The following is a 13161-nucleotide window of genomic DNA, read 5'->3' on the forward strand; positions in this document are numbered from 1 at the left end:
TGCTTCTTTTATGATCAGGGTTTGTTACAAAACAAAACAAAAAAATAAAAGCGGGCCACATAGTTGTTGATAATACTGTCAAGCCGCACCCACATGACAGACGGGCCCGGGCAGGGCGTGTTCGGAGGCCGCAGGTATGACTCCTTTCACTCAGGCAGAAATTCACCCGACCCTCCCTACACACACACACACACACACACACACACACACACACACACACACACACACACACACACACACACTTCCCTCAACCGAACAAAAGGAAATCCTCAATCCCAAACGTTGCTCCCGCCACGAGAACCAGACCGACCAGATATTGAAGCGGTCATTGTGGAGCCGATGTGTCCTCGGTACGCTGGATAAAATAGAAGAGAAAAAAAAGCTACGTATATAAAAACTTTTGATTTTTAGATATATTTTATTACATTTCTAGCCTTTGTGGTCATTTTTAGACATTTTTCCTTTGTTTACAGCTGCTTCCATTTGTTAAAGCAGCTTGAGCAATACAAGCGTTTTATATCCTGCTTTTTCTATTTTTTACAATTTTTTTTTCTACCAACTTCCCTTTCTTTCCCCCCTTTTCTTGCCTTTTTCTTTTGCAATTTTTTTTTCCCCCCCTTTTCATTCTTCATATTTTTTGTTTTCTTTTTCTTTCTATGAAATTCTTTTTGCATTTTTAATGATTTAGATTGGACTATTCTTCCATCATAATTTCTTTTGAGCAGTTTTCTGCATTTTTATTTTGTATAATTATCAAATCCACCTATTGTGGCCGTCTTAGTCATTTGACCCATTTTAGAGGAACCAGTGTGGAATGCAAATGTAACAAAAATGCAAACAAAATGTTTATTCGCGACTAATATTCTCAAAGCCATAGCATCGCTGTTGGCAAAGGCATTTCCTCTGGGCGCTGACCCCGGAGTTTCTCCAGGGCCGCTTCAGCCGACGTCGGGACTTTTGGGAAGTGCTGATCTTTTACAAACTCCCTGTGATCCTGTTTAAAGATTGACAGGAGTCATCCTGCCCCAGTCGAAGTCTAACGCCAATAAAGAAAAAGAAGCGGCCGTGAGGTCGTTCATCACACGGAGAATCAGGGGGGCCGTACAGGAACCTATCCCAGTCCTCGGCTCCCCCAGGAGAGATAATCCCCGATAATCTGCAGGCAGACGAGCAGCAGGGGGGGTCAAGGTGTGACACAAAGGTCACCTGCTCCACTTCAGTAAATTAGCCCGCCGCCAGGCCGACAGAGACGAGCGTCCTTCCATATTCTTTTCTCGTCATTAAATCCCAACTCAACCCCAAAACAGAAATGATAGATCCTCCTCCTCCTCCTCCTGTGCAAAGCTCTGCAGACTCAATCTTCATGGTGGCTTAGAAGAGCTGATTGCACCACATTAATCCAACTTATTGGAGATTCTAAAACGTCGAATAGGAGCCGGTTGAGTGTCATAACAGGGACGTGGCGACGGGGGGGGGATCAGTCAGGGCAGAGATCCACTACCTCAGAGGAGAATCACATTGTTCCTTGTGGAACACACATTTCTTTTGCCTCATTCTTTACTACCTAAATAAAACATGTCCACGTTTCCCAGCCAATCACATGACAGCAGTTATGCTAAATACATTTTTAGAACAAAAACTTCAGCGTCTTCTTCTTAAAATAGAACTACTATTTATTTTTGGCTTATTTTTGTATGGATGTCAATTAAATTGTACAAGAAATGGTTAATTAACTTGTATAATAGTAAGAAAAAACTGCATTAGCATTTTTTTTTCTCGCAATATTAAGCATCGTGGCATGTGCACCTCATTGTGCAACACTGTTTGATTTTTTTTTTTTTTTCAGGCGGCTGCTGGAACCCATCGTCTCCATTACGCTTCTATAGGTTTTGCACAGCTGCAGGACGTCTCTCTCTGTCACCCAGCTCGCTTCAACCCTGCGTCTCATCATCCTCTTGAAAGCCTCGAGATAAAAGTTGGTTTCCTGAACCTCTGCCGTGACTTTCCCATGATCCCGGCATTTCTGTCTCCTGTTGGGTCACTTCCTTGGACGAGGAGGAGAGGAAGCGTGGGGGGGGGGGGGGGCTGGCGTCAAGCAAAAACCAGAAACGACACATCTGTCCGGGAGCGTCCCGGCTAACGGACACGTCTTCCGGCGGGTTTCCTCTCCTGTCCCATGTCCCAGTGCGGCTGCACAGCCGACCTCAGAGAGCTGGATGTGCGCCAGCGAGGGCGAAAATACAACAATCGGGAGCCGGAGAGTTCATGCCGCTGCGGCGTGACGGCTCGGGAAGCTCCACGCCAATCATCCGCAGCCGCGCAACTGTGATGAAACGGATAATCTGGAGGTGGGAATCCGCTTTGACTCTGCGGAACGTGGAAAAGAAAATCCTGGAGAACGTCTCACTAGCCAGTCTCTGGAGCATCAAGACCACAATGTTTCAATTGTTAGAGAAAAGTTACACAGTAAATGTTTTAACAAAACATGTCTGATCGCATAGAAACGACAGAAAGTTGCGTTTTCGTCAGAGCGTTTTCAAAAAAGTACCGCCCTGGGAGCCGTTTTCAAAATGTTGCGCTCTGTTTCCTTTATTTGGAAACACTTCACAACAAATCCATCGCTTTGATCTAAAAATACAGACATCAGAAGAGATCCTTCTCTTTTATTGTTTGATTATTTTTTCTTTTTTCTTTTTTTAATGAAATTAAATGAGTAAAGCAAATGTAGGACTTAAACTGCAGGACACAGGGCGCTTTAAATTATAGGAGAAAAAAATATGAGGAGAGTTGTCAAAAAAGTGAGTGCCTTTATCATGTAAACCGATGCACAACACGCAAGAAAAGTTTTCCCTTTTCACTTGAAAACAGTGTTCAAGCGCAGCCACAGACCACGTCTGCGTCTAAACAGGACGAGATCAGGTGAAGAGTTGATTGTAAAGAACTAAAGAAGTTTCATTATGAGTGATTTCTCCGCAGAGCCGCAGACACAAGTCATTTAGTGTTGCTGAAGAGGAAGTAGCCACGTTAAAGTGTCGTACTCGTTCCAGGGATTTGAAACAAAAACTGGTTAATTATTAAAAGTGAGGCAGGGCCACATTCAGAGACGGATTCAAAATGCTCATTCAAATCAGCAATATTACAGGAAGGAAAGCCGTGGGTAGAAGTACAAGGGTCAGAGCTGTAAAAGCCTGGCAGCGGCTGAAACAAGGATCCCTATGTCATTGGAATATTTAAGAGAAGTGCTAAAGTGAGCCGGATTAACTGGGGTCAAAGTCCCGCTGGAGCCGAGAGCCGCAATGTGACGGCGTAGAGCCGGCGTAGAGCCGCCACGCCGCGCTCGTGAGCCAGGAGCTGTAAACACGAGGCGTCTGAAGGCCTCGGTAAACACGGAGCCATCCACCCATTTTTTTTTTCCCCATCCAAGCGTGTATTCTCTTCGTGTCATAACTGGCCGCCGCCCGGGAGCAACGGCCCGCGAGTCAAACGCCTTGACAGCGGCGTTTTACCCGTCAGCCATTGTAAGGTTTCCAAAAGGTCACCGGAGGCATGCGGCTGCATTAACGACAGGACGACGAAGGGCTGGTCTGCATGTTGACACAATGCCGCCACTGTCGGGGAATCACTCCCGTACTCAGTAGTAATAACAGATTACTCATTTAATTTAATCAATCGTCCAGTCCCTCTTATGGAAGTGGCTCTGATGTCACGGAGCAGCTCCACACTACTGCCAGAAGACTGTACAACACCACAACAACCTGTCCGTAGACATTTCTACACTGGGATGTGCAATATTTGTCATGTACCTGCCTTAAAATAACCTCTTTGCACACTTCTCCCATAGTATACTGATTGTATGTTCATAGTAGAGTGTTTATATTTTCTGTTTAGGTATATTTTATGCCTGGCTTTCTGGTATATTGCATATTTTGCTTCCTAAATTATTAGTATATTGTATATTCTGCTCCTTTTACCTCGATGCCGTTGTAACAAAATGACTTCCCCCATTGTGGGATAAATATAGAACAATCTCATCTAATCTAAAAGAGATGTAAAGCAGCCGTCTCTCACGTATTTGACTGGAGGAACTCCGTCTTCCTGAAAGCAACAAGAAAGACGTCCCACTGTGGGCGGCGTTAGCATGGAGCTGTGATTAGCATTAATCACAGCACAGTCCGAAACCTCGGACGTGAGTTTCAAATAAACAATCTATTAGTAACTGACGTCACTTTAACATTACATGTTAGCTGTCGTGGGTTACATCCAGATTATAGAGCATCTTCCTCCTACAACCATCCAGATTATAGAGCATCTTCCCCCTACAACCATCCAGATTATAGAGCATCTTCCTCCTACAACCATCCAGATTATAGAGCATCTTCCTCCTACAACCATCCAGATTATAGAGCATCTTCCTCCTCTAACATCCAGATTGTAGAGCATCTTCCTCCTCTAACATCAGATTATAGAGCATCTTCCTCCTCTAACATCAGATTATAGAGCATCTTCGTCCTCTAACATCCAGATTATAGAGCATCTTCCTCCTCTAACATCAGATTATAGAGAATCTTCCTCCACTAACATCCAGATTGTAGAGCATCTTCCTCCTCTAACATCAGATTATAGAGCATCTTCCTCCTCCAACATCCAGATTATAGAGCACCTTCCACCTCTAACATCCAGATTATAGAGCATCTTCCTCCTCTAACATCAGATTATAGAGCATCGTCCTCCTCTAACATCCAGATTATAGAGCATCGTCCTCCTCTAACATCAGATTATAGAACATCGTCCTCCTCTAACATCAGATTATAGAACATCGTCCTCCTCTAACATCAGATTATAGAACATCGTCCTCCTCTAACATCAGATTATAGAGCATCTTCCTCCTCTAACATCAGATTATAGAGCACCGTCCTCCTCTAACATCAGATTATAGAGCATCTTCCTCCACTAACATCAGATTATAGAGCATCTTCCTCCTCTAACATCCAGATTATAGAGCATCTTCCTCCTCTAACATCCAGATTGTAGAGCATCTTCCTGAATCAGTGCTCCCAGCTCAGCTACTGTGTCACAATAACACTGTAGCAAGACGACTATGTGCAAATTATTCCTAACGTAACTAGTAAATGCACGCGCGTTTGGAAAACTTCAAGCAGTATTCATATTAGTAGTCATTCTGCCAGAGTAGCACAGTAATTGGAAAAAAAAAAAAAAAAAAAAAAAAGCTAAACTTGGCGATTAAAGTGGACGAGCTGACGAGAACTGGCACGTCTGCTGCTAAAAATAAAGAAAGTGACGGCTAAATTTAGCGGGGCTCAAACACAAAAAGGCACCTGAACACACCGAGTGCACCTATCAACGCTCCGGAATTGATCGCGTTTGAACCACATTCCCTTGCGTTTTCCTTTTCCTGGAACAACTTCCGGACTTGGTCGAGTTCACGAGGTCAGAGATCCGTCCAGCCTGTAGACGCAAAGACGAAACGGCGGCGGGGATAGGAGCTCGGATCGCTCCCGTTCCAACGACTCGCGCCAACGCTTCCAGACATCAGACGCGGCACGCGTTTCCTCTGCTCCACTGCCAACGAGGGTTTGATCGATCCTCGCGCTTGTTTTCGGCGGCGCAGACAGTGGAGCTATTTTAGTCCACAGCTCGGGATTGTTTATCGAGCCGCGCGTCAATCAAACGGTAGGGGAAAAAATTCCTACGACCTAAACGTCCGCAATGTAGCGGGGGGGGGTGGGGTGGGGGGGGGTTATGGGGACCTCTAGAGGTCAAAGTCAGAGTGACATCAGCAACAGAGGGAGAGGAGAGAATGAGAAGGTGAGGAAAGAAGAAAAAAAAAAAACCCACCAAGGCTCCGTTTACGCAACGTTTTGGACGTCAATGGCGCCCGGAGCCACTGGAAGCGCAACTTTTTGGAAATGCTCCAACTCTGTCTCCGTGTCGACGGAAGAAAACACAACTTTTTGAAACTGTGGTAGCCTCTTTTCAGGTGAAATACCATCAAATGTATATACTACAGTGAAGTTCTTCTCCATTGTTGTCGTCCTAAAGAGTCCAGTACATTTATTTTTTAGTTTGGGAACCGAGGTAAAACGGTTCACTATTGTAGTCGCCCACATTTTTCAATAATTCAACTCTAATTTGGAGGACTTTTCTCATTCTAGAGCTTTCCTCCGCTGCAGCACCTGTAAATTCCCTGACAATCCCCGACTATTACAAGAAATCCAGTGGACACACCAGTTCAGAGCAACTTTCCGCAGCAGTCGGTCAAAAATGCAACTTTATGAAACTGCTCCCAAGGTGGAACTTTTTAACAATGATCCAAGTTGCAGTACATATTCCCCTGAGACTTAGTAGTCTTATAGTGGAGTCAACTAATAATAATTCAACTTCATTGTCTATCCATACCAATGTCCGTGGCTGAAAACGACATTGTTGTCAGCGTTTCCACGTAAACGGAGATCATTTAAACCCAAAACAATGCCTGTTGACTTGAAGCGGGATGTTTATTTTACAGTATGTTGTCTTGTGTTCTTTTACGTCTACAGTAGGAACACTGTTCAAACTGAAGAATATAGCTACAGGGTACGTCAAACAGCGAGAACGGATGGAAAACATTGCAGATTGTAACGTGGAGCGAGCTGGAAGACGCTCCCCCTGAGCTGCATGGGTTGATGGGAAGTCAAGGGACAGATGTTGACATCCGATATCCAGCGAATTCAACTCGGCGCGGCTGAGCGGCATTCTTTTTGCTTTCGAAAACTGACGACAGCGTGTGGAGTTTCCTTTTTTAAAACCATCTGCTTGTGACGCCACGAGACTTCTGTTTACAAGCTTGGTTGTGGCCACATGTTGAGGCTGCTCCTGAGAGCAGAAACAGAGTGGGGGGGGGGGGGGGGGGTGAGGAGGCCTGCCAGCACGTAAGTCAACACTCTTCATCGCCGTCATCGGCGACGTGAGGCGAAGCGGCGGCCCGATCGGCGAGGCGCGACTAATACGGCTCACATTCTCCTGATTACAAAGGCTGATGAAGGAGGAGGAGGAGGAGGGGGAGGGGGAGGAGGAGGAGGAGGAGGGGGAGGGGGAGGGGGAGGGGACCGCCACCGCCGTCGGATACGCGATACGTCTGAACTCGGCCGCTCGGTCAGCGGCGGCCAGGAGAAAGTCGATGCTGCGGCTGCGGGAGCTTCACCCTGGTTCAGGAACTCCCGGCGGGGAGGTCCTACAGGCCGACACAGAAACACGACAGGGACGCCAATCGAACTCCCCGAATAAGTGACAGCGCAGAACTTTCGTTGTATTTTAAGGGGGGGGGTTCCTGTCCCAACAAAACAGAACTTTGAGAAAAGACTCCGTCTCCATATTCTCCTGGGACTTGGTGGTTTTATTCTGACAGTCACCGTAACAACAGTCCAACTTGGTCGCCTGTCCACTAGAATTACAGCCCCAACTGGTGGCCCGACTGGAAAACTACAAAGTGGAGTTTGAGCATCACTGGTGACTCAAACAGACCATTTATACAATGTTTCATGTTCAAAAAAAAAGTAGCATTTTTGTTTCAGAAAGGTTTCGTGTTTTTACTGGGCAACGTTTTCAAAACGATTTACAGGCAAATGGCAGAATCGCTGAAAACGTATTATTAATAATAATGCTGCATGGGTTTTATGTAGCACTTTTTTTCCCTCAGAGACTCAAAGATGCTTTACATTGCATTATTCATTCACTCCATACTATGTATGGAGCCAGAGTTGCCTTGGGCCAGACTGACGGAGGCGAGGCTGCCAAACTGCACCACCACCAACCACTCACTCTCACACTGCAGTCACCCTCACGGTCCCTCATCCCGGGTACTGACCGGGCCCTACCTCGCTCGGGCCACAAGTTGGCGCCGTCGGTTGCATTTGTAATGAAGCCACACGTTACGGTGACTGTCAAAATAAAAGTAGCAAATCCCAGGAGAATCTGGACTGAGAGTCGTGACACTCTGGAGGAAGACACTGTTGTTATTGTCCAGCTACTGAGCATGTGCAGAAGAGCTGCTTACTCCAACGTGGTGCACATGTGCAGTAGCGGCCTTCCAGAAAAGTTGCGTTTCCCCGTTTCCACGGAGACGGAGGCGGAGCGTTTCCACAGAGGTTTCAGTCCAAAATCGTCAGTGCTGCTGATAGATTCTCAAATAAAACGTGTTTGAAGCTTAAAGAATCGTACAGAAAGTGTAGAATTGAGGAAATAAATGACCTTTCAGCTGCATCAGTATCCTTCATGAGGTGATGGGACACAAACTGCATCACCCCCTGTATCTTCACTCTGACTCTGCACTTGCAGGATTATTCCAGGAACTCACTGAGCCTGAGACTTCCCCTCTCCCACCTCCGTCTGCTTCCTCCAGGAAAGCGCCACACGCACTACTTCCCTACTGGCGGCGCAGCGTTCACAATCTTCTCCAAAGCCCCGTCGGATATTTTAACTGGATAAAGCAGGTTATAAACTGCTTATCCTGTATAAGACACTTGGACGGGGGCCTTTACCAGGGATTCTTCAAACGATCACATCTCCGCAGGCTTCTTCATACAATCTGCTAAAATGTACTGTCATTCATACACACACACATAAATATATATATATATATATATATATATATATATATATATATATATATAAATAAACTCCTCAAAAAAAGTTTGGAAACATTATTTCAATCAATTATTTCTCTCCTTTAATAATACTAATTGGTGTAGTATTACATATCGTTGGAAAGCCTGATTAGTCGCCTTTACAACAAGATATAACTTGTAATGATCATGCTTCTGTTGAATGAGCAACACAGCTAAAAGTGTGGGGAGTACCTCAAAAAAACAAAAAATTAAGTGTCAAAATCCGTTGCAATATTCTTCTGTTGGCATTCACTCTTGTTTTGAGCTTCAAGTGTTGGCAGGTGTGTGACGGCCACCTGGTTGACAGCACTTACGGTCATGGGTCCTGCAACTTTGTTGGGGTTTTTTTGTTGCTCCAAGCATCAACATGCCACGTTCATCCCTCCAGGATAAGGCCTCTGCAGCAGCACAACTGGAAGCTGGTGTTCCGGTAGAGAGTCGCAGAGTGACGGCATTATTTGCTGTCAGCCCTGCTACCATGTCCAAACCTGGACCAAGTTCCTTGAGACCGGTGAAGTCGAGAACAGACCAAGAAGTGGGCGTCCCAGGAAGACAAGAACCCCAAGAAGATCGGTTCCCAACCCTTGCTTCACTGACGAACCAAAGGCTTTCTTCCAGAGATTTGCACAACGATACCACAGGCAGACTCTGATGAGGCGGTGAGGAACCGACTGCACGAGGCCAGCCTTCCAGGAAGCCGGCAGTGACGGGCCTTCACCGTCAGGCCCGTTTGCCCTGGTGTCAACAGCACCGACAGTGGAACCGAAGAGTGTTGGGGGGAAACGTCATGTTCAGTGATGAATCAAGGTTCTCTCTGCTGAAGCTGGGTGGCAGACTGAAAGTATGAGTCAAAACAGAACTCGTCATCATCGAAGGCAAACTCAATGCAGTGAGGTATGGGAGTGAGATTCTGGAGCCAGTGGCAATTCCATATCTCCAGAATCTGGGAGCCAACGCCATCCTCCAGGAGGACAACGCTCGCCCCCACGGAGCCAGGATCATTACAGACCACCTCCAGACTACCTCTTGTGGGCGTGGAGAGGATGGGTATGGTCTGCCATTAGTCCAGACCTCAACCCAATTACCAGGTTAGGTTGGATGGGATTTGTCATTACCCACACATATACCTTGTTGCATGGCTTTCCAATGATATATAATACCAAACCAATTAGTATTATTAAAGAGGAGAAATCATTGACTGAATAAATGTTTCCAAACGTATATATAAAGCAATCAAGCATGATAGTGCAATGACTCAGGCTCATTTCCTGAAAGAAGGCAAATACAGCCATAAAACAAAGGAGGACGTGAGGAAGGAGCAAAAGTCAAAGTCCCCACAGACACAAGGCCTCCACTGGAGAGAAAGACTGCACCTCATACCACCAAGGCACAGGAATAACTCCACAAGGACGATGCACGGTGCAATGAAACGCACTGTAAAGTAGGATTTGCACACTTCTTGCAGGCTTGAGGGGAATAAAAGTGCTGGAGTGGTGAGTGAGCCTCAAGAACAAGCTCAGAACGAACACAATAAGCAGCAGAGCTCTTACATAATCAAGCAACACAGACAGAAACACACAGCAAGCAAGCAGCGTTTTGTGGAGCTGCCTCTCTGCATCCACACTAAAGATGCACCATTGTCTTTTCTCTCTCTCTCTTTTTTTTTTATCAATGCAATAATATCACAAAACCACCACCCACTGAAGCCCTTTTTTTTTTTTCCTCATGCAAAGCATGTCTGTCCATTGATTGTGCTTCCCAGGCGGTGGGTTGGGTGTGCAGCAGGCCGCAGCCGTCGCTCCTCTCCTGAGCGCTGACATATCGCTGCTGCTGCTGCTGAACAACCACACAGCCTCCCGTGTCATGTACGCACCACTGAACCCTCATCGCTCCTGCCAAGCTCTGTCCCCTTTTTCTCGGCGTCCTCTAATGCAATCATGCTCCTGCTATAAATGCTCCATCCCGGGGGGGTTCCGGCTGCACTTGCACACGCCGATCCGGACTCCATTGAAATAACGTGGGATTGTCTAGAGTCGTGGCGCTTGTCACAGACCCACGCAGGCTCCGAAACGAGATTCATCACTTTTAGTAAAATAATTCATTCTTCTTTTATCCGGCTTGTGTGAAAAATTAAAACGCATCGTCCCTATTAGAAAATCGTACTTTTTTATGATCGTTTCTACCATGTTCCCTTGGAATCCTCTCTTCGGTTGTGACAGAATTGTTCAAAAGTTATGGCTCCAATTTACGAAAAACAAAGATAATATGTAAACCGAATTTTAGAAGACTTCCTAATGCTTCTAAATATGTAGCGTAAAATAAAGTTTCCGCAAATGAATTATTTTAAGGCCGCAAAATTATAGATTCCCTGGTTCGTGAAGGAGGTCTGGCGTCAAGTCTTCTAACAAAGCTAGGTAAATCCAAGCGCGGTACAATTGCTCAAAAATACAAAATTAAAGTTAATGAATGAAGTGAATGACGCTCATTTGTTGCAGACTGTCGTGTCAATGATTCGTCCTGTAGTTTCCAGGTTTCCCTGCGCTGTGTTGACAGCCTCCCTGCTCTGCTAGCGCCGGGACGCCGCCGTGCGCCGTAGCCCGTCAGCTAGCTCCTCATCCCGGCTGTTGCTGCGGTAAATTCTTGCCGGTAAACACTCACCTGCTTTCGGTGGAAACTCCGCCGGCTGCTCGGTGGGGAACAATGATGCTGGCAGTGAATACGAATGAAAGGAATATCCCAGAATCCCTGTCCGAGGCTGCGCCGTTGCCGGTCGTCTCCTCCAGAAGGTGGGTGTTCGCTCCGGCAGCCTGGGCCACACTCTCCCCGCCCTGAAGCCTCTGACTCCCGCAGCAATCCTGGGAAACTGCCCCCATGACGTCACGACCCGGCTGAGCAGTGACCTGCAGGGAGGAGGAGGGGCCTGCAGGGGTCGCTGTGGCAAACACATTTATATCAGAACGAAAACAAAATAGGTTTTTAGAATTAGTCAGTATTTGACATTAAAATAATCATTCTTCCTTCCATTCAGGTGGCTTTGGTAGAAAACTGAATCACAAAGCTGTCTCACATATATTTGTCGACACAACAAAATCAAGAAGACAAAAAGTACAACGCTTGTTTTGTACTTTGATTATAGAGCATCTTCCTCCCATTAGCTGATATAACCTCCAGATTACCAACATCCAGAGTTTATTCAATTTACAGTGTTTAACACTGTTAATAATTTTATTAATTTGGTATTAGTTTGGAAGAAATATTTTTAAAAATGAAAACAAATATTTTCTTGCCCGATAAAATGTTCAACTAGTGTCTTTTGGCAGTTATTGATTCCATTATGTCATTGAAGAAAATTGCATTGAAAAAAGTTATTCAGTCATTCATTCTTATCCATATTCTTCTAATTATTCTAAGACTGGAAAAGCTTCTATTTGTATCTTAAATAACATGCATCACTTATTACTTATAGATCACTTGTGTAATGGAGTTCCAGAGATATGTTTTGAATATATCATATAGATTATTATATACATAAATGTTCTATCCTATACTTTTTTGTGTCTATGCACACACACACACACACACACAAATGTATGTTGTGTTTATTTGAAGTTGGATTTGCATTTCTGCAGTGCAGTTTTAAGGTCATTGGGTGAATCATATATTAATCCCCTTTGGGGAAACTTCTTCACCGAACTGACCCATCGGCAGGCAACCACATTGCATGGGGCTTGAATGGCGGGTTGATGGCCATGTTCTACGACCCCTGGTGCATATTTCACTACAGTAGTAAACCCATGTTTCTGGAGCAGCTGCTTCATGTGGATCCATCTGGGTCCCACAGTTTGACGAGACCGTGGCCGTCAGGACCGTGGAGTTCGTGTACTCGGCTGGTTCCAATGACGTGGAAGCTGAAGTTCTCCGACGCAGCTTCTTGTTGTCCTCTCCTCCTCTGTGGAGTGGCGCTGAGCCCCAGGAAGGTGCCGGATTACCGGGGGATCATGTCAAAGACGACAACAACGGTGCTAATCTCTGTCTGCCGCCGCTGCTTTCTCAACAAGACGCCCTCGAACCTCCACCATTCATTTGTCAAGTGAAGTGCAGCTCTGATGAACATCAGCTGGGCTTTTGTTGGAGCTGCAGCAAATTCAGGCCCCCCGTTTCCACGACAACCTCTCAAGTGAAAACGAGTCATTTTTGTGTTGGGGTTTCAGAAACGTTTTACGTTTACACAGCATTGTTTTGAATAGGATGTTTATTGACACAAAGTTGTGTTTTCTCCCGATGCCACGGAGTAGAAAGTGGAGCATGTTCAAAAACTTGCGCTATACCCCATTTTCACCAGGACGGAGCATCGTTTGAAAAGATGTGCGTTCTTGTTTCCACGGAGATGCAGCGTCTTCAAAAAGCTGCGCTCTTGTTTCAATGGAGGTGGAGTGTTTTCCAAAAGTTGCACTCTTATTACCGCAGGGATAGAGTGTTTTCAAAATGTTGCACACAC

General features: G+C 45.7%; 1 protein-coding gene across 1 annotated transcript in view; it reads right to left on the reverse strand.

Moving 5' to 3' along the window:
• LOC308143475 (unconventional myosin-VI-like) overlaps nt 1-11454 on the reverse strand; it is a 122415-nt gene extending 110961 nt beyond the window's left edge. The window contains 1 exon segment of the mRNA XM_080514298.1: nt 11322-11454. The gene's annotated coding sequence lies outside the window, so the exon portion shown is untranslated.
• Between the last annotated feature and the right edge of the window lie 1707 nt (nt 11455-13161).

The sequence above is a fragment of the Blennius ocellaris genome (assembly GCF_963422515.1).
Source record: "Blennius ocellaris genome assembly, chromosome: 18".
In the NCBI taxonomy this organism is placed as follows: Eukaryota; Metazoa; Chordata; class Actinopteri; order Blenniiformes; family Blenniidae; genus Blennius; species Blennius ocellaris.